The following is a 22,324-nucleotide window of genomic DNA, read 5'->3' as shown; positions in this document are numbered from 1 at the left end:
ACCTTTCTCTATGGATATTCACAGTATGTGAGGAATAAGATAGACTCCTGCCCAGCCAGCACCCATTGCAGGAATCATCAAATGGACTTACAGGACCTTAAGCCTTGAGTTTTATGAGGCTACTTAAAAAAACTGTAGTTACAGTCAATATAAATGCAGGAACTTCACTCTCTCAATTAACATTAACTATTTTGAATCCTTATGTTGCTAGCATCAGTAAATAGATAGGAAAGTATATCATATTTACTTTTTTAAATTGTTTACATTTCTTTAGTTACTTCCTAGTTTTCATGCCTAGGCAAACGTCATCATACATTTGAGGAGTCTTCAGGAGAGGAGGAGGGGTTTTCTCAGCTAAGCACACCCTCCTACCTGCATGCCTGAGATAAAGGAAGATGGATTCCAGGAAGCAAATATTACATGAATCATCTGCCTTTACTCAAGATAGTCATGGTCAGAAATGCTAGGGGGGGGGATTTGTAAGTGATTTCTCAGCAAATAAAGCACGGAGACATGGATGGTTGGACGAGTTTGCTTTGAGTTTGCATATTAAAAATGAATGAAATAGTACTTTTGGTTTGTGGTGCTCAGATACAGTGTGGTTGGTTAGTCACCCCAAAAGAGCACACTGAGAACATGAGACCCTGCTATTACAGGTTATTTCACAACACATAATTCCAAGGCTGGTAATTCATCTACTTTTCATGCAATCAGCTACACACCAAAACCCTGTCTCCTTTTTTATTTACGTTGGGCTCATTTCCTAAGGCATTGCCCAGTGTTCCTAGCTCCAGGCCTTTTAGTGTGTCTGTGAGATTCTGAGGTTTGTTGTTTAACCACCTTTGCGGGTTTTGCAATTGCGACCGAGATTCCAAGTTTTTAAGCGTCCCTCTAGCCAGACCACTATGTTTCCAGTGATTTTGCTAGTGTCTCCCAGTGTAATCAGAGTACTTCCAGTGTTTCAGTGTTCCCAGTGTAACCCAGCTTTTTTTAATTACCTCTCAGTGTGTTTCCCTCTGCAACCTGAATCCCATTATATTGAAGTGCCTTCCAGTGTGATCACAGTACTTGCAGACTCCTAACTGCATATCAGCACTCAATTCACAGTAGCAGCCTTTACTGGTGAGTCAGAGGATCACAACCTGGGAGTAATATGCTGCAAAATCCATCTCCACATTCAGGAACTTTGACAAGGCATCTCTTTGGACTTCTTGACTGTCATGTCAGGAGTCAGGCTCAGAGACCATTAGCTACAGCAGTACAGCGGGTCCCACCGACCAGCTGGATAAATAAGCAAACAGGTCACCCTGGTCGGATGACACAGGCACCTGAGGTGCAGGGTCTAAGCACTTACTCGTGTTCGCCAGAGCTCCTGATGGTGGAGTTGGGTTTTGCTGCATGTTAGTTCCAGTTTGTGGTCCTTAGAATAACCCCACCAGGAGGTGAGCAAGCTGGGTTCAGTAGCAGGTAGGGATCAAGCACAAGCGTAGTCAAGGAGCAGATATGCAAATAAGCAAGATAACGGCTGGATAGGGGAAGCTTATCAGTGATCTAGTCCAGGTATATTTATTGCCTTTATTGACTCATCTATCTGTATACTTTAAGTGGATTATAGATTTATAATGGGACAAGGCTGTTTTTTTATATTTTTGCCTCTCCCAATATGCATATCTCCCTTTGTTTCAGATGTCTGGGTTGATCTAAGTGCTTGATAGAGGGGTGTGTTACTATTTTCAATTTCCTATTGACCTCCATTAACAATTTTATGTGAGTTTTTTTTCTCTTTTCTTACATATATTACATAGAATGCCAATAGACTTAATATATCTAATCTATGGTTTTTATGATCATGTTTAGCATTCATTCACTTGGTTGGACCACTGAGGCGTCTGTTTGCATAGATGATGCCTGGAATTAATGAGCAAGGATACTTTGAATTTCTGGTTTTCATGAATGGCAATGAGTCACTCTTCATATGGTCTGTGTGTGTTTTTCTTTTTCTCTGAAGTACTTTATTATTTTCTAGAATACTATTTATGGCATCTCACCTTTCCTCCTGAAGAAGATTCAAATTATAAATGCAATGAATTGAAACTCGTTGGGATTTTTCTCTTTGGTGATATATAGCCTAATCATCGCCATCCACATCAAAATTATGTTTTATGTATTGTGTCTATGTTTTCTCATTGATGTACTATGTTGAATAAATTTGTATTTTTTATACAAGATCTTTTTTTTCTTTTGTAGTTTTGGTGCTTAAAATGTCCCTTTTTCTTCTCGGTATGTTTTTTATGGCTCTGCAATTTTGGGATAAGCACCTTGTATGTTTAACACATTTGACCATCACAATATATTTATCAGCTGGAGGGAGTACAATAATCTGGCAAATGGAAAATGCAGAGACATGGCTTAAATCAGGTTCATGGGAGGAGCAAAGAGTTCAAGGTTCATTAGAAACTGGGGACAAGCCATGATTTTCCTAAGACGTCAGACAGGGAGCTGTCCAGCATCCCTAGTGGCTCAGCAAGGAGAGCTACTGCCAGATGCAGCAGAGGTTGTGGCATCAGATCTAGGGGTATGAACTTTCTCCTCCGGATCCCATGAATTTTCCTCTGGTCCATATCCTTCCCATTGAACCAGATACTGTAATTTGTTCCTAAAGATCCTGGAATCAAGAATTTTTTTTTGAGCAAGGATACAGGAAACATGGGGTGAATTTTCATGTTAAGAAGTTTTAAGCGCAAAGTGACTGGGTTAATTTAAGCTTAAAACTGGAAAAGGGAGGGGGGGCGTGGCTTGGCACATGGAGCTGTAGGACATGTCCTTCAGCAGTTCCCGGTCCACACTGCTCCCGCGGGTATACCCACCCTCTCCTCCACTTCTCTCACCCCACCTATGGCAGCAACCAGAAGCCCGGAGGGGGCCGCTCTGGAGGCGATTTGGGCCATTTGTTTACAAACGGCCTCTCACACTCCGGCTGGCAAGATGGCGCCGGCGTCTCCCCCTCCTCTGGACACAGGCCAACATGCATGTGAGCTCTCGAGGCCACCTTTCCTCCCCTGGAGACTCTGATTTCCCAGCGCTCAGACAGCCTTTCTCAAACATCTTTATGGTCCGGGGATGGCTGGAATATGCAGTCCCACATTTGATCTCTACATTCCTATATTAGATCTCTCCCTACTAAAGAGGACTTTGAACACTGTGTAAAGCGCATTGAAAATACATATAAGCAGATTTCAGATCTTAAAGATATATGTGTCCGTATGAAGGAAATTGAAAATACATCTGATGGTCTCTGTAACGCCCTGCAGTCTCATGAAGAGACCCTTAATTCTCATACAGTTTTACTGCAGCAACTTATGTACCAGCAAGATGACATAGAAAATAGAAATCGCCGCAACAATATCAGAATTTGGGGTATTCCGGAATCAATAGAGTTTAAGGACTTTGCTACCGCTGTTACTGCTATTTTCAACCAACTTCTGCAACAGCCTAAGGATACACATATCGAATTGGATCGAGTGCATTGGACATTGGGCCCCAGGAACTCTGATCCCTCCTTTGTTCGTGATACATTGTGCAGAGTTCATTACTTCAAGGCTAAGGATGCCATTATGCGTGTGGCCAGCACACAAGATACCATATTATTTAGCGAGACTCCTGTCATGCTCCTCCCTGATCTCTCCCGCCAGACACTGAATATTAGCAGAGTCCTGCGACCGCTCACACTGTTACTAAAGAACGGAACATTCGCTATCAGTGGAGGTTTCCTTTTCAACTCTGGGCCTTTCATAATGGCAAGTCTGCACAGTTTCGCACTCTTGGGGATTTACCCAACTTCCATAATGCTTTTGAGTTACCCCAGGTGTCTTTACCTTTTCCATGGCCCATGCCTGGATTACCTTTCGCTACACCATGGCAACATCCAGGCAAGAAGAAGCGCTCCCTGTCCTCTTCCCACAAGGTTCAAGATGACTGAATGACTCTCCGCTTTGCATAGGGATGTTCTATGTGTTCATTTAAAAGGGTTCCCACCCTGGCCATCTGTCATTTTGGGGTTCCGCTGGTTTACTGATCCTACTGTTACTGCCTTATTGTAATTATTATTTGTGATTAATAATGGTGTTTTTTGTGATTTGACTGATCTGGATTGAGGTGGGCTCCTGAGTCCTCCTTTATGTGTTTCTGGTGTGGACGGTATGGAGCTTCTTCAATCCCATCAGGGGGTTTTTGGCGCCTCTTCTCTATGGCCTTCTCTGCATTCATGGGAATTGCATTTCCACTGTTCGTGGGTTTACACATCTATAAGACGAGGTTGTGTTTCCTCTATTTGTTTGAGTTTATGCTTTCAACCTTTTTTCTTATGTGGGTCGCTTATTCGGTTGAGTGGCCTCCCTTTTTATTTTTCCCTGGAGGTCTGGGCCGGGACTTACTCTATGTACCTTCAACGTTCCCCACCTAGGCCTCTTGGTGCTAGTCTGACATTTAGACAGTTTTTTGTCTATTACCTATAAGCTGTTGGCTCTCTGCCTCGTCTCCACTGTCTCCTCTTACTATGTCTGCTGCTTTTTTCTATTCTCCTCTTCCCTCCTTCCCCCCAAATTCTTTCCCTCCTTTCCTTTCCCTCGGGAATCGGGACTGTCACGGGGTGGCACCACCTGCGGTGTCCCCCTCCCTTACCTTTTGTCTCCTATGGCTGGTCTTGCCCCAATTAGTTTTTCCTCTATAAATTGCAGAGGGTTTAATACCCCGAAGAAATGGAGCCAGATGCTATATCACTTCCATAAGGCTAGTTCTCAAATTCTATTCCTCCAGGAGACCCATTTCCACTTGAATAGTATTCCAGTTCTACGTAACCGTTACTACAGTGAGGGAAATAAGTATTTGATCCCCTGCTGATTTTGAATGTTTGCCCACTCACAAAGAAATGATCAGTCTAAAAATAGAATGGTAGGTGTATTGTAACACAGAGACAGAATAGCAACAAAAAATTCTAAAGAAATGCATGCCTAACAAATGATGCACCGATTTGCATGTTCAGGAGGTAAATAAGTATTTGATCCCCTTCACATAACATGACTTGGTACTTGGTGGCAAATCCCTTGTTGGAATCACAGAGGTCAGACTTTTCCTGTAGTTGGCCACCAGGTTTGCACACATCTCAGGAGGGATTTTGGCCCACTCCTCCTGGCAGATCCTCTCCAAGTCATTAAGGTTTTGTGGCTGACGTTTGGCAACTCGAACTTTCAGCTCCCTCCACAGATTTTTAATTGGATTAAGGTCTGGAGACTGGCATTCAAAATCAGCAGGGGATCAAATACTTATCTCCTTCACTGTATACACAATGGTATCATAGCACTAATCTACAAGCCAAATCTAAGGGGGTATCGGTGGCCTTCCATAACACTTTTAGCCCTGAGATCTTGGACTCCCTTATAGATTCTCCTGGTCTTTTTTTTTTTTTAAATTGAAATGTCAGAACTTTATCTTTACAGTGTCAAATATATATGCACCCAATCAGGACCAGGGGCACTTTCTCCCTACGCCTTACCTTGGAACAGGTGGGTTTGGGTCCCGGGTTTATCGCTAAGGCTATGTCCCTTTATTCTCACCCCACTGCATTGGTACTCGTGAAAGGCACATCCTCCCTATACTTTTCCATATTGAATGGCACTAGACAGGGGTGCCCTCTATCCCCTTTACTTTTCATTTTGGTTATGGAACATCTTGCGCACGCTATACGAAATAACAATTCTATTGTTGATATTTGTACCCCTTCTTTCCATCACAAACTCTCTATATGCAGATGACCTTTTGGTTTATGTATAGAAGCCACATACTTCACTCCCTAGTCTACTTCAGGAATTCCACAGGTTTGGAATGTATAGTAACTTTAAAATTGAATATTTTCGAAAACGGAGACACTGAACATCACTCTTATCAACAGCATGCTTTCGCATCTTCGTGCCAATTTCTCTTTCCAATGGCGCCCTAAAGCTATCTCTGGGTTTTTATCCCTTCCATTCTCTCTGATCTATACTCAATTATTTCCCCCTATTATCTCGTATATGTAAAGGTTTAACCTCCTTAAAAGCTTCCTCCTTGCCCTGGTTTGGGCGCATCAACACCCTTAAAATGGATACTTTGCCTAAATTGCTCTATGTTTTCCAGACCATACCTATTTTTGTGCCCAGGAGTTTCTACCTTTCGTTACAGTCTCTTCGATCTGTTTTAATTGTCATCGTGGCTTTTCTAGACTGAATCATAACTTGCTTACCTATCCGAAGCTACGGGAAGGAGTGGGTTTGCCAGATTTCGATTTTTATCACAAGGCAGCCTTGTTGGCGCATATGCTTGACTGGTTCCCTCGACCCTTCCGTAAAGCTTCTTCTATGGTAAAACAAGACTTGTCCCCTGTCGACCTTTGGGCTCTCCCCTGGGGATATGGCTGTGACCTGCACTTTTCCCCTGGTCTTTCGCCCTTAACCCTGCCTGTTTTGCAATTGTGGTACAAGCGTGGCCTTAACGTTCTATTATCCTCAGACCCGTCCCCAGTGTCACCTCTATTCAATAACCCCTCTTTTCAGCAAGGGTTGGGGTCCTCAGCTCTTGGTCCTTTTTCTTGTGCCTCGTATCTTTATTCATCCTCATTCAGGCCTGCCTATCCTCCGGGGTGGTCTGGGGGACTGGCTTACCGCTTTACACCTATCCTTGTTCTGTAAGCATTTGCACTCCACCTCTCAAGTACATCATCCGCTTTCTGAGTTTGAGCGGTTGTGCTCCCTCTCTGTGCTCCCCAGACATCTATTGGCTTCTCTATAGTGACTGTTACAGTCCTCGATTCATACTGAGTTTTTACCTTATACTAGGGCTTGGTCTGGAGATCTGGACAGAGATATTTCTGATGCAGAGTGGCTTACCTAGTTCCATTTTACTCATAAATCTTCCATCTCCCGCTATTCCCAGGAAAATAATTTTAAGCTCCTTTCACGATGGTACCAGGATCCCTCCTCTTTGCATAGGGCATTTCCCTCTACATCCAACATTTGTTAGCACTGTGGTGGGCACTCATCTTCATATCTGGTGAGAGTGCAATAGAAACCGGCCCTTTTGGACCCAGGCTTTTGATATCTATAATAGAGTCTATGGTGAGTCCTTGACCTCCTCTCCAGAAATTGCTCTTTTGTCTATACTACTGGGCTCATTGGTTGCTCAGAAGAAATGCCTATTGCGTTTCTTTCTGTCTGCAGCTCGTCAACGGATACCTCTTTTTTGGAAGATGTCCACCACTCCCCCTTTGTCTCTTTGGGTCTCCACGATCAATGATATTATGCGCATGGAGGAAATGTTAGCATTTGCTAATGATACTTATGAGAAATAAAAGATGTTGAGGTCGGTCTGGCTCCATTTCTCTTCCCTACTTGCCCTTAGGGAGTTGTCACCTGTAGTACCTCCCTAGCCCTCATTTGCATGGATTATTGGGTTCACATTAGCTCGCTTGTGGACTGGTTCCTCAACCCTTTACATGGCCTGATTGTGTCTTCCCCCTGATGTCCATCCGGGGTGTTCACACATATACCCCGCCTTTGTTTTACCATGTCCTGCCTCATGTGGTTCATGCACGTGTCAGTCCTACTTCCTGTTTTCCCCTACCCGTTACTTCCTTCCTTTTATTTTTCTTATTTTTCATATCTCTTACTCTCTCGCTGAGTTGCATGATGTTCTCTGCTCAGGGACGAGTGTTGCTGTTCCAGATGTCCTCATTCAAGGACGTCCCCGGGCTTTATCTCTGTTGGATTTTGGAATTTTCCTGGTCCTAATTTTGAGGTGTATGGTCTGTCATTGCTTTTATTGGTTGTTTCATTGTCTTCCAATACTGGCTTAATCTTGCTTGTCTGTACACCGTTGTTATTCTGTGACCAAACTAATAAAGACAAATTTGCCTCTAAAACTGGAAAAGTCCCACAAACTTTGGCCCAGCTTTGCAGATGGAATGTGTACCTTCACATTTGGCTGATAACCAAACTTTACCACCTGCATGAAAGGAAGGAAGTGATCCACTATGTCTGTCAGCAGCCTTTTTGTAACAGTCCTGTGTATCATCAATAAAAGTGTCAATCAATTTCTCCTGAATCTTCTGCAATGTAGTTATTCTGTTGGTAACACCAGGAATTAGAGTTTAGATAGAGAGACTGATTAAGGAAACCTCTAAAATGGTAGCCTTCTTGCAAGTCCAGCATTGCAGTGCTGTAAGTCCTGTACTTTGAAATTCTTCCTTCATTAGAAACACTTTTTTGTCGACGATCCAATCTCGCATTTTAAGATACAGTGATTCAAATTACAATATATCTTAATATTCGTCTATTATGGCTGGAAATTCCCTGTCTTTTCACAAATGCGGATTATGATCATAAAATTAGTTACCAACTGATTAGAACTATAATCAAATGCTGTATTATGGACTTTTGGACTCTTCTCTTCACGGTGCAATACACATGCAGTATATACTATTTTTAAAGGGCTATTATCCTATTATTCATTATTGTCTATATACTACTGTGTGTTAACACATTGCATTATACAAATATCAAAACATGTTTACTGCAGACCTGATAGGCAGCCCAATAACCAACTGATGGTGTACACATGGCTGGTGGACAACATTGCTGTTAATTTCAAGGCACAAGTTAAACCTTTTCAGCCTAAGACAGGAAGTGTGGTTGCTGGCAGGATCTCCAGACAAAAAAAAAAATCACACGTTTGCAAAAATTATTTGCTTAGGAAAATTGTATGCAGTGAGACATGGTGCCAAACATACTGAAACATGGATTTAGATGAAAAAAAAAAAAAAGGTTACAGTACACCTGAGTTCACTTTGTGTATCAGTTTTTATAACTATTTCACTACAAAAAATGTGCATAAATCATACAACAAAATTACAGTACTGTCTCCTTATTAGACTGGAGCTCCCATACCTTCAACCCTTCCATATTCCCAGTATGTCCTTCTAATTGTGTTTATATATCCACTTAAGCTTCAGAAGATTTTACCCCCTTCATGACCAGGCCATTGTTTCCTATTCAGCACTGCATTACTTTAACTGGCAATTGCATGGTCATGCTACACTGTACCCAAATTAAATTTATAATCCAAACAACTTTTACTGTCAAGATAATAGAGAAAATAGAACAGTACTTACAGAATCCACAATGACATTACTGCAACAGCAGGATTATACATAAATAGATGGATACGCAGATCCCGTAATAAACAGAATAAGAGAAATGGTAATCAAACAAAACAGAGACCACAAGGATCCAAAACTTTCTTGACAATCTTGACAATATCTTGCTTTTTCCTTTTTACGTCTCATTCCTTCATGACCAGACCCAATTTTTTTTTCCCACACAAATAGAGCTTTTGGTGGTATCTGATCACTGTTGTGTTTTTTATTTTTTCTTATATAAAATGACTGAAAATGTTGAAAAACAATATTTTTTACTTTCTGCTATAAAACATACCTAATAAAAAATTTTAAAAAATCAAATTTCTTCATAAATTTAGGCCACAATTTATGCTGCTACATGCATTTGATAGAAAAAAAAATCTCAATAAGTAAATATTAATTGGTTTGTGTGAAAGTTATAACGCCTAAACACTTTGGGATATATACTGGAATTTTTATTCATTTATTTTTTTATTCTAGTAATAGCAGTGATCAGCCACTTCTAGTGGGAATATGATAGTGCGGAGGGGAATCTGACACTTTGTCAGATCTGACTGACAGTGACATCACCAACAACACTAATACAGTGAACAGTGCTAATAATATACACTGTCACTGTACTGACACTGGCTGGGGAAGGGGTTAACATTTAGGGGCAATCAAAGGGTTAACCATGTGCCTAAGAATGTTTATTGTGTTTACTGTGTGGTGCTTTTGCTAAGAAATGTGCCGTTTTTTACTCCCTGGTTTGCAGAGAGAAAAAACCTGCAGATTGCCTCTGTCTGTTGACAGTTTGTGTTGTTTACCAACACAGAGCTCTCTTCTGTCATTCAGTGGGCCAATCAGCGGATCCTGGCCATAAATCATTGACTGGGACCCGCTGATTGGCTTGTGCTGTAGCGAATGACAGCACAAACAGAGAGGAACATGCGCCCCCCTCCACCCCACCTAGAAATGCTGGATCATGTACAGGTCTGCACTGTCATTGCTTATGTACAGTGCGCAGTCTGCAACTGGATATACACAATGGAATATCTCTTACCTTCACCACTGCAGTGCAAGAGTGGGTTGCCGTTCATAAATGGTGCCTGCACTTTCAGCCTGAGCCACGCTCCTTGGGAGCACGCGGCACTGTGATCTGGTGCCTGCCGTGTTCGCTGAGAACACTGACCGCTGTGTGAGGTTCCGATCATGTAATCACTGATCGGCCAATCAGTGATTACATGAATAGTAGTAAGCAAGATGTCACTTCTAACATCATTGCTTACTACTTGTGAAATTTGTGCATGATCACAGAGGTCACATGGTACAAGGCTATTCACAACAGCCTTGTACCATGTGACAAGCTGTGACCAATCACAGCTCTCACAGTATTTCTCAATGGCTGCAAAAATGCAGTCAGAGAGGAGAAATTATTGCTTTTACAGCCTTTAGAGGTGTAAAAGCAATCCGTGTAAAAAAAAAAAAAAAGAAAAAAGTTTCATCACCCCCCACAAATAGTACAGTGTCACTATGGTTACACTGTACTGCTAGGGTGACAGCATGTTAAAAGAAAACAAAAAAACAAATAATATAAAAAAATAAAATAAAAATGTAAAAAAAAAAAAATTGAAAAATTATAATTTTTGGTTATAAACTAATTTGGCTTATATTTTCTACTAAAAAAACTAGCTGAATACATTTTGGCCAAGATTTCTGAAGAAAGATTATTTTTTGCAAACTTTTATAAGAAAAAACACTTTAAAAATGTTTGTACTTTTTCATTTATATAGCAAAAAAATAAAAATCCCAGTGGTGAATAAATACGACCAACAAAGTTTTATCTCTAAAATAAAAATACTAAAAATTCATATGGGTACAGTGTTGCATGACCGCGCAATTGTCATTCAAATTGTGACAGTGCTGAAAGCTGAAAATTGGCCTGGACAGGAAGGGGGGAAAAGTGTCCGGACCTAAAGTGGTTAACTCTGTCTTTCATTTTTCATAAAACTTTTCATGCATTCTCTAGCAATTTTTGTTTGTGTAGAGTTGGCACACTTGGATAGCATAATATTTTACATCAGTTCTTAAATCACAATAGATTCCTGATTCGTGCAGTCCTCCACAATTAAGCTTAAATCTGCTAAACACATTACAGATGTTATAAAATAAAAGGTGTATAAAGTATTAAGTTGGCCATATACTAATTCAATTTTCTAATCGTTAGTGGGGTCAAATGTATGTTAATTTTCTATGGACAGAAAGGTTTTCTTGAATCATCACATTTCTAACAGTGAATGTAGTTTTTGTTAGGGGAAGTCCATTCATTCCATATTCAAGTGTTAAAAGCAAATTTTTTCATCATATCATCAATTGTACTGAGAATTTTCATACGAATGTTTGTATGAATGTACCAGTGTATGGCCAACTTTCCAAAGCAGCCACAGTCTGAATAGAAAAGGTGGCCCCCTGCCAGCATGGTGCAGAAAAGAAACCTTGCTCTCTGTGTAGAAGCAGTGGGCCCTCTGCAGAAATCCAACACACCCTCTCCGAGTAAACCTATCACTCTGTAGTCAACAGCACTCATGCCCCCTCTATTTGTACCTCAGGGACCATACCCACACCGCAATGTGTAGGGCCAGCCTGTAATGTTTGCATCAGGCACTGGATCCTGCATTAGGCACTCATCATAGAATGAAATGCAATATGTGAAGTTGGCTGCAGGGTGCTATACAGCTCCAGGGCTGTGGTCCATTTCTATGGTTCCCAAATCTTGAAGACCACTTTGGGGGTATGGCAACTGTAACAAGCAAAGCCTAAACTTTTAATAAGCCCTACATCGTGAATAAGGTATGTACCGCTACTTCTGAAGAGGCCAATGGTATTTACTGGTTCTTCCCTAAAAGTACAAAGGCTGTCCACCACCACAAGCACCAGTCTATTCACACTCCAGTAACACAGTTTAATAGAGGTCTTTTTAAGATTCATTGCTTGAAAAACTTTAAACAGGAGAGAGTTTAGGACAAGGGATACCAAAAAGATTATCACATAGCAATTAAAGGACAATCTATTCTAGTATCTGTGGGTGTTGGACAGTCTAATGCATCACAGATGGAGACCATGAGGCACATTTCTGAGCAGTCTAAGGCCTCACAGCTGATGACCATGAGGCAAGTCTCTGAGCAGTGCAAGGCCTCCCAGCTGAAGACCAAGTTCCTTTAGAATATGGTTACTTTGTGCCAATGCACAACTAGTGGTACCCATTACAATCTGGAGAACATTACACATCACAGGGCTCGGTTTAGGCTCGGTTCTTTAATCACAACTCACCAGCTGCTACCTACCAACTTCCTCCAGACATGGTCTAGTGGGTGAGACAGACCTTCTTCAGACCAGATCCCTCGTGGTGAGGTCCTGCAATCAGATTCTACCATCGCTGTGTCTGATGAATCTGCTACTAAGAACCCTGTGACTGTGGACTCTGCTAGGGGGAAGCCTACAGGTTACCCCAGTGATACAGCATTACCAGAGGAACAGGAGCCCTGTACACAGGCTGATCACCTTAGCCATCCTTAAGGGGACCTCTGGATTCAGCAGACAACTTATTACAGCTTTATGACTACACCATAGAGGATAAGTTCACCGGATTGACCTGCCCATCTACAGATACCTTGATGGTTTATATCACATGCGCATTACCCATGAGCTTCTGGTGAGTGCGCACTTTAACTACTGGTTAGCGTCAGAAGTCTGTCTGCTGCTGATTTTATTATCTTGGGAGTTGATTCATATTTTATATATATCTATGTTTGAACTCTATTAGCGGACATTTTTTAGTACACCCTCACAGGTTGTCTTGTGTTAGAAACCGTATAATTATTATCATTTTTAGTGCTACACCCCTATTATACCATCTACTTTGAAGGTTTTACATTGGTACCTTTTGGTGTTTTAGCAGCTGCCTCTCAGGAGCGCTCACTATCTTTATTTTATACAATGTCTATTTGTCAGACTATTGCTAACTGGTTAAGACAAATAAACAGAAACCAGGAACCTGTCTTTGAAGACCCTGCTCTCTTAGAACGATTACAGATACTGCCTTTTGCCCTATTGTTTTGTATTGAGGCTCTTGAGAATGTTATTAGGAACAGCATAGATTAGAACACAGGCTTTCATTAAGCTCCTCTACAGCTGATGGAAGACTTGCTCACACTTATCAGTCCACTGGTCTTGGATTGACTAATGAGACTTCCTGGGTCCTGCAGTTTGTTTGACTGGTGTCAGTGAATCTGGGCTGTTGTCCTCACCCTCACTCTAACAATTCATTGAATTATCTTAGTGAATCCCTCGATGAATCCTTAATGGTATGAGAAGGAGGTCACAGCTTTCAGTTTCTTCCCTCAGCTGAGACAACATGTCCAAGGTAAGTGACAGAAGGCTGGCAGAACTGACACTTCTCTAGGGACAACTTTAACCCCTCATCATGATGTCTCTTCAAGACCATCTCCAGGCGCTTTTCATGTTCTTTAAGGGTTCTGCTAAAAACAATTATATCACTTAGGTACACCAGCACTTTGATCGGATTCATGTCTCCTACTCTCTTTTCCATCAGTTTTGGAAGGTTCTTGGAGCCCCCAACATACCTTGGGGCTTTCTATTGAATTCAAAAAACCCTAGCAGACAGATGAAGGTCATCTTCTCTCTGTCTTCTGGATGCATGGGGATCTGGTAGTACCCACTCTTCAGGTCTAGCACACTGAACCACTTCGCCCTCGATAAGGGCACCTTCTATCGGACGTGCGGTATACTGGTTGGGGATGATTCTCCTATTGAGTGTGCAGTAGTCAATACACAACCTCAGGGAACCATCCTTCTTCCCACCACCATTATGGGGAGGCATAAGGGCTCAGCGACTCTCTAATGTAGCCCATGCTGTTCAACTCTGCTAGTTGCTCATGGAGATCTTCCAGATCATCCAGTGGAATCTGTCAGGCTCTTTCTATGAATGGCTTGTCTTCCTGAAGACAAATTGGGTGCTGGGCACGCTTTGCACACCCCACATCAAAATCACTCTTTGGTAACATTCCTCGTCATCTCAGATGTTGGCTTTTGGCTCTTTCTTTCCACTAGAGCGAGAACGCGGCACTCTTTGGGTAGAACTCCTCTATGTGGATCGCATCTAATCAGAGGGTGAAACTGGGGTGGCTGGGTTCACTTGTCATCTCAAGTCTCAAGCCAGTAATTTCTCTGGCAAGTCAGTGATGTTGTGAACATTGACTGGAATACTCCTGTGACTTATTTGTAAAGCCCTAGTCAGCACTACTTCAGGGATTATGTCTTTCTCTTGTCATTTCAAGGACAACAGAGGGTCCTTGTTGATCTTGGTTCAGCTTGACTGAAACTCTAAAACATTCTACTTCCTTGGCTGCAGTGTCTTCTCATCTATGTCTAATTGCCATAACTTCCCAACTCCTTCCACTGGGGTTTTCTGTTCCTGAACCAGGCACCGATGCATTTGCAATAACATGAGGTGTGCACTCTCAGTTGGGGTATCATGCTTTGAGACAAGAGGTGTGAGTAGTCCCCTGAGGTGGTCAGTGTTTCTTTTTTCTAACAGGGAACTCTTATTGGCTCCAGGTGGGCGAGGACACACAATGACTGATATATCAAATTTCTCTGATTACCCAGCCACGGAGCAGTCAAAGGTCAACTTTATTAGTAGGTATGCATCATAGGGGAAATTTAGAGTTCCAAGACCCCAAATCTCTACTTCTGTAGGGGTAGATGTTTGTCGTAAAAGTCACGGTAAAGCAGGGTCACCTGTGCCCTGTTTCCAGAAGAACCCTGTATAGATGCCTTCTACTTGGACTGGCACAATGGGAGAAGGTTCTGCTATCTTGTCCAGAAACTTGCTTGGAGTTCAGCTTCGAATACTTTCTTCCTGACCTGCTTCTGGGGTGTCAATGGCTTTGTTGAAGTTCTGGGAGAATTGTTTGCATTGTCTTTCCATGATCATCTGTCTGAAGTAAAGTTAAGTTGTACATTTGCTCAGGAACAGCAGGGGGGGGGGGGGGCCTCTGTGAGATTTTGGACCTCCGCTGTTGTTTCTTTGTGTCTTTGAATTTGGAGTGAGCCGTTGTAGGTGAGCATCTGGCTGGTTCCCTAACTGGGGCCCTCTGAAGTTTTCCCATCGGCTTTCCAGATAGCAGCTTCTGCAACATTTCCAGGACTTCTTTTGCAACATCAGGTGGAGCTCTTCCCCCTGGACATTGTGCTCTGAAGCGCCCAGCTTCTCCAAAGCCATAGCATTTCTTTTTAGAAGTAAGCTTGGCATTGTCTAAATTAGCCTTCCCTGATGCCTTCCATCCTGAGGCTAAAACAATCACTGCCTATTGCATATCAGTATGAGATTTCTACATCCCTGCTTGAGTGTGTACCACCTTCCCAACAGTATTCTGAACTTCGAAGGTTTGGGTGAACTGAGCTATAGTCTGAGCTAGAGACTTAAGGACTGGGTCATTCCACTCTCAACTTCCTCTGTGACACCCGAACTGGTCTGAACTGAGCATATAGTCGCAGCTTGTCCGTGCCCCTTTGAAGTGTTAGGTTTCTGGGTCTTGGCTGTGATCAGAGCCTCTTCTTCCCAAATTGTTGTAATTTTAGTATAGGTCAAGAGGTGACTCTGGTCTCGTCTGGAGTTTTAACATTACTGGGTCTAAAAGCTGCGCCCCTTTCAGAACCTGGGTCAAAAAGGCTCTGTTCACAACCTCAGCTTCCAGTCTACCCTCCAGGACAGCTTAAGAAACCTGTCTAGTTGTGTGACGAAGCTCAAAGAGGTAAGTCAGCTCTGCACAGCTTTCCGCTGCTTCATAAAATTCTTCTTTTTGTGGCAGTGCATCCTGGTTTGTCTCGCTTTAGGTTTCTGATGACGTCAGAAGCGGGTGCGCATAAGCTCTCAACTATTTGCGGTCTCTTGATGGCGTCAGCTACTTCCCTTTTTTCTATCGCCTGTACAGTTTGGTCTATCCAGGTGTTGAAGTAATCATCCCACAAGGGTTTGGGAGTCTTTCCGGAGAAGAACCACAGCTTTCAGTACACACAGTTTTCAGGTGTGGACGCATTCTTTATGACGTTCTCTACCAGCTTCCTCACATTGGACACCAGTAAAGAAAGAAGAAAAATAGAACCCTGAGGGTGCTATAGGTGCTGTGGTAGCTACCTCTGGTTCTGGTGGTGTCTAGCTGGAATTCTCCAAGTTGGTGTCCAGCACCCTCTACTGTATCAGGTGGGCTTCAGCTACACTGGTTATTTGGAGACTAGCCCCTTGGAAACATGTGGGAATACCTCTTCTTCACTGTCGTAGTGTATACGCGCAAGAGGTCCCGGGTTCAAATCCCAGATGAGCCCCCACATGTAGCGCTCCCCCGAAGGAGTGGTTTGGTAATCTGGGTCCTCTGTTCTGTGCCTCAACTCTAAGAACAATCTCAGCCTCTAGGACACACCTCGCTGACTAAATGTCACTGCAAGCGCTAATAAAAACACCAGTGTGAATATCTTTAGCTTGACTGTGAATTAGTACCAGGAAATAAATACAAGACAGTTTAGTAGTAAATTAACTCAATGTATTGGTATGGGTTAGAGTAAATGATGGTAGGAGCATAAATGAGAATACAGTAGGTAGATACAGACACAGTTTTCTAGACAATGTAATTGCTATGCCAAAGTAACTTAGAATAGAGTTCAGCACCACTAGAGTGGGATGAACTCATGAAACAGCAAAGTCAGCAATAAACAGCGCATATAACTTTTACCTGCAATGTGAGTGATGATGCTATAGTCTAGAGTGCACTCTAGGAGAATTGATAGGATATGGTGCAAAGTCCCCTGAGATGTACCTGTCAGCAAAAGGTGAAGGTCTCTGTGTAGCAGCTGTAAAGGGACAGTCTTTAGTCCTAACTCTTCAGCTGGCTAGCGTTGGGACCAAGTTGTACCGTTGGTGCACATGAGAATAGTCCCAATCCAGCCTGCAGGCAGAAATAAGGCTTCTAGATGACTTTATGGTGAGTTGCTAAAGGAATCAGTCTCTCTAGCCGCAGATAGCAAATCCCTAGCATCAGCTCACCAGTCTCAATGATATTGCACCAAAGCGTCTTGTCACTCACACAGCTATTAATCCACTCTCTCCTCTGCACCCCCAATCTCTGCGCTCCGAATCCCGTTCAGGTCACTGATATGAAGCAGTGATGGTGAACACTGGACAGCAATGTGCACTCTGCAGTTTCCCCTCACAGCAAGAGCTTCCCAGTGGCTCAGTCTATTGGCACTCTGGTGTGTCTTCACTCCCTATCTCTCTGCATTAGGCTGTCCAATCCCCCCCCTGCACATTTTGCCTGGGAAATTCTGCTTTCCCATTCTGAGATATGGCCGAGCCAGAGTTTTGTAAAGAGGTAGAATTATAGTTTTATCTCTTTTTTAATGCATGCTAAGAGTCTGCTCGCATTGCTTGTTGCAGCTTGGCATTGCATGCTAGGACCCCCAGATCTTTTTCTATCCTCAATTCCCCAGAGATTCTCCCCCTAGCGAGTAACTTGCATTCATATTTTTAGCTCTCAAGTACATTACTTTACATATTTTAATATTAAAGAATATGTAAACCCAACTTTTCATGTGCCTGCTGTACCATGTACTTGTATGAAAAAGTGTCCTGTTCTCTTTGTATTGCTTCCTTTGTATGAATTCCCTGGTGTTCTTACCAGTCCCTCTGCTTTCCTATTAAAAACTGACTATACTAGGCAGGAGAATACCCAGTGGTCACTTCTTTAGCTATGCTGGGAACTCAGCCTGCTCTCCTCCAGTGATCAGACGTGTCCTGACACCCCTCGTGCACAAGTTTTCATTGGGAAGACCAGCGTCCTGCTGTTTCTCCTCCTCTAGCTCTTATGCAGCTGAGAACAGAGGAAATGTGATCACTTATAAAAAAAAAGTTATATACACCTTTTTTCCCCCCTTATTTATATCTATAAACAAATGTTTCACATTAATTTCTATATTAAACTGTATGAGTTGTTTTACACAGTGAGGATTTACAATTAATTTTAAACCTCATCTGCCCAACCCTCTATTTTAAATAGATTATCTTGTAAATTTGCTATATTCTGTTTTGAAGTTATTGCTCTACTTAGCTTTGTATCATCGGCAAACATGAAGATTGAACTGTTTATTCCAACCTATTGTTTATGAACAAGTTAAATGGAATTGTTCCTAGGACAGAGCCCTGGCTTACCACACTCACAACTCTAGACCCTTTATAAGATATGCCATCAACCACCACCCTTTAGTCAAAATACTTCTCATGTATTAAGTTCTAGCTCTAGACTTCTAGCAAGCATTTCTGTACATTGTGAAAAAGTCAAGGAAGTGACGAAACGCGTCGAAACACGTGACGTCTGATGCACTCACGCAGAACCAGAAGTGCGGTCGTGGCCATTTTGGAAGTGGGAACATGTGGTTGTTCCCATACTAAAGCATATACTTGAGCTGTCTCTGTCATTGGGAGCTGTTTTCTTCAGTTTTAAGATGTAAGTTACTTAATAAATGGTATTTTATTGATTACACCATCATCTCTAATCCCTGATTTATTCTATGAGGAACATGGAGGAGAAACACGATTAATTAGGATCCTGGAGAGTGTTTTTCATCCATTATCTGAGTAGTGCCTGTTAATACTGGCATAAGGTAATTATTCACTGTTACACCAGCTAGATTGGAACACTTTATTTTTACACTAAGTGTTTTTGTGCACAACATAGAAATGGGTTTGATATAGAAAATCATTTATAGAGTTGGTTTGAAAGCTTGATCACTTTTTTGCATTGAGCGAATTGTGTTTTACACCAAATTGGAGTGAATCACTGTTTATTGTTTGCAGTTGAAGTGTTCACAATTGGAGTGTATTCACATGTGTATTTTGTTATATACTTTTATATTATATATTTTTTTTCTCTCTTCACATGTGTATTGCACATGTTATGCAGTTTGCATGCTTTACGATTTGTGGCACGTTACTTATATATAAAAGGTAATACACTATCTTGAGTTTATATTTTTTGAGGAACACAAGGAATCTGGAGACATCACGTGGGATAAAGTAAAGAAATATATTTTTGTTTGGAGGTGAAAAGACTGTATCATATAGAGACAATTTTTTGGATAATTTTGGATTGAGGACATTTACGTTTTTGGACACTTATGATTGGTTATTGATTTAGTTTATTTTTTATATTTTATTTTGATTTATTTATTTATTTTGCTGAGAAAAGTTCGTTATTATTCACGTTAACGTTCAAGGGTGAAAGTTGCTGACTTTTCTTTAGGGTGAGGTAGTTGTTGCTATAGATGGGATTGTGCTGTCAGATTGGCTCACATTTGTGTACATGCTTTTTAATTTTTTACAAGATCATATTTTATTCTTGCTGGTCCTTAGGTTACAGTAAGATTCAGCCAGCCTACTAGTATCTAGCATTGGTCCTGGATACTTTAGTTTCACTATAATCCACCCCCCCCCCCCAAAAAAAAATGTGCCCACATCTGCACATTTTGATCCTTGTTCACTATATGGTATGCCTCTTACTGATTCTTCCACCCCAACATCCCAGTTTAAAAGTACATCCAACCTTCTGGCCAACTCCTCCCCCAATAGAGTTGAACCATCCCCATTTTGTGCAGTCTGTCACTGTTGTAGTGCAGGTAACCAAACACAAAGTTTACCCAGTTCTCCATGAACCCCAAACCCTCCTTAGAACACCAGTTCTGCAGTTACTTGTTTAGCTCTCGTTATCTGAGTTGGCTCATGGTACAGGCAGCATCTCTGACACTCTATCTTCCTCTAACTTTGTCATTTGTACCAATATGTACCATGGCAGCTGGGTTTTCTCCAGCCCCATCCAACAATCTGTCCATCTGATCCATGAAAACATGGTGAACCCTAGCAACTGGTAAACAACATGCTTATTTCTTTTGCCTCACTGCCCATCTTGTATGAGAAAAATGCAGTGTGGCCATTCCTCAATGCTCCTGCATACCTACCCATGGGATAGGCCTGGGGTGGGCATTTATTCCAACAGGATGTACAGGAAAAGGGAAGGGGTTTCAAGATACCCCAAACTCCCTTTTCCTCATGGTACGTTGGGGAGCCTTGTAACTGTCAGGTTGGTGAGCCTCGAATCTTTAGGTCACTTGCTTCAGAAAATTCTGGAACCTGCGGGGCTCCCTATATAAAGGGGGTTCTGATAGGGGTTAGGCACCAGTCGCCTCAGGAGGTCATCAGCAGCGGGGTGCTGCGAAAGAGCTATAATACTGGCTGCCCTTGCTTCTACTTCTGAGGCAACATGAAGACCCTGCTTCGGCAGCTTTTAGAGCAGGCCAAAGCTGAAGATGGGGACAGCTGGATCTGTAAGTGCCTCGCCTTACCTATGGGGCTGGAGGCTGAAGAGGCAGCCGGGCATCTGATCGGCAGTGGATCAGTGGAGGGTAACAGTGTAGAAGATGAAGCCAAACAAACAGACATCTGCATGTAAGTGGAAGTGGCACAATTCCGGTTCCAGGTCAGCAAGGTACAGTGCCAGCGGGAGGAGCCAAAGAGGTCAGTGGGCTGGTGAAGAGGCAGCGCAGGTCTCGGTGGCAGTATAGCCCTCAGGTGGTGTGGAGGAGCTTGCCCACTAGGTTGGCCTCTCCAGAGATGTGGCATCCTGGCGCAGAGGCTACGAAGGGCTGAGCTCGGAAGAGGCAGAGCCAAGGCAAGTCAGTATTGGGGAGTGGAGGTTGGTAGCCATGGCAACCGAGTACGCTGGATAGAAGGATGCTGACAGGCAGCATCCAGAGCGATCCTGCCCACATCCACCAGGATAGAGAAAGAAATGGGTCAGCTGGGTACTGCGCTCCTTTCTACACTACAACATGACATGCCTGCTGCTGCTTCAGCTAGGTCTGCTGAGTTTTCCAACCATGCATTGAAAAATAGCCTGTCAGTGTCTATCTCAGTTAGCCTGTACGTTATCTAATATCAATACTGTTTCTTCAGTACTTCTGGTTTACATATTCCAGATATCTATGCTGTCTGGGCTGTACCAGATCAAGCTTCTGTGGCTGATCCTTGGCCTCCTGTTGTTGATCTGACATCTATTCAGAAGGAGCATGTCGTTAAATGGACTGTGAGCTTACTTGGTGTCCCTGAAATCTGTATTAACGAAAGCATTTTATGTGTTCTTTCTCCTTTGGGATTTCATTTATCTAAGATTAACAAAAAAAAATTTGGAATGATGAATTTATTGACCTGTTGTCTTTACTTCCATCTAGTAAAGAATTTCTCAGACAGGATAAAGTAAAAAATGATGATGATAGGGGCATGGCTTGACGATGGCGGCATGAAGACGCTTTTCTCAGAGCTCTGCATGGACCAGGACAGAAGACCAGCTAGTAGGGCCTCACCGCCCAGTTGCTCTCTCCTGCCAGGAGATCGGAAACCGCAACAGACCACCGGGAATGTTAGAGAAGGTGCAATAACCCATTACTTTCTCCACCAGCACTCTATATCCTCTGATGCTGGTGTCTCCAATCTTGTCACCTGCTCTTCCTCCCGAAAACTCCCCAACGCAGTCTGTCAGAGAACGGGGATTGGATGGCCCCATGGTGGGGTATATTAAAGACCTCATGGCAGACTTTCCTACCAAACAAGACCTACAGGCCATGGCTACTTCTATCGTAAATGCCCCCTCCCGCCTGTGATTGCTCTATACCCCCCATAGGGTGATTCCTTGTGGGAGTGCCTTGTTCACCCTCCTAGACTTGTTTTCAATTGTAGACATATCCCATCCCTATACTCTACACACCCCTCTTTTGCCCCCCCCCCTCCGATTACCTTTTTTTTTCCTAAGTCTCTCTCCTCCCCTTTGCCTTCCTTTTCTGTCTCTTATCTTTGCTTTCTCAGTTTCATTTTCCTCTCTTCCCTTTGTTCTTTTTTATTGTACTTTCTTTTTCTGTTCCTTCTTATTTTACCTCCTCATCTTGGGGGTCTCATTCTCTCCTCCGTGGTCTCTCTCTTTCCCGTGGGGTCTTGATAGG

General features: G+C 42.6%; 1 protein-coding gene across 4 annotated transcripts in view; it reads right to left on the bottom strand.

Annotated features, from left to right (window-relative positions):
* The window catches only part of RASSF4 (Ras association domain family member 4), a 418,821-nt gene that overhangs the window by 261,377 nt on the left and 135,120 nt on the right, over nucleotides 1–22,324 (bottom strand). The window lies entirely within an intron of this gene.

The sequence above is a fragment of the Staurois parvus genome, unplaced genomic scaffold (genome assembly GCF_062004578.1).
Source record: "Staurois parvus isolate SC_StPar_1 unplaced genomic scaffold, SC_StPar_1.0 ptg000234l, whole genome shotgun sequence".
Lineage (NCBI taxonomy): Eukaryota > Metazoa > Chordata > Amphibia > Anura > Ranidae > Staurois > Staurois parvus.
Note: the sequence above shows the minus strand (reverse complement) of the source record. Positions and strands in the feature narration are given on the sequence as shown.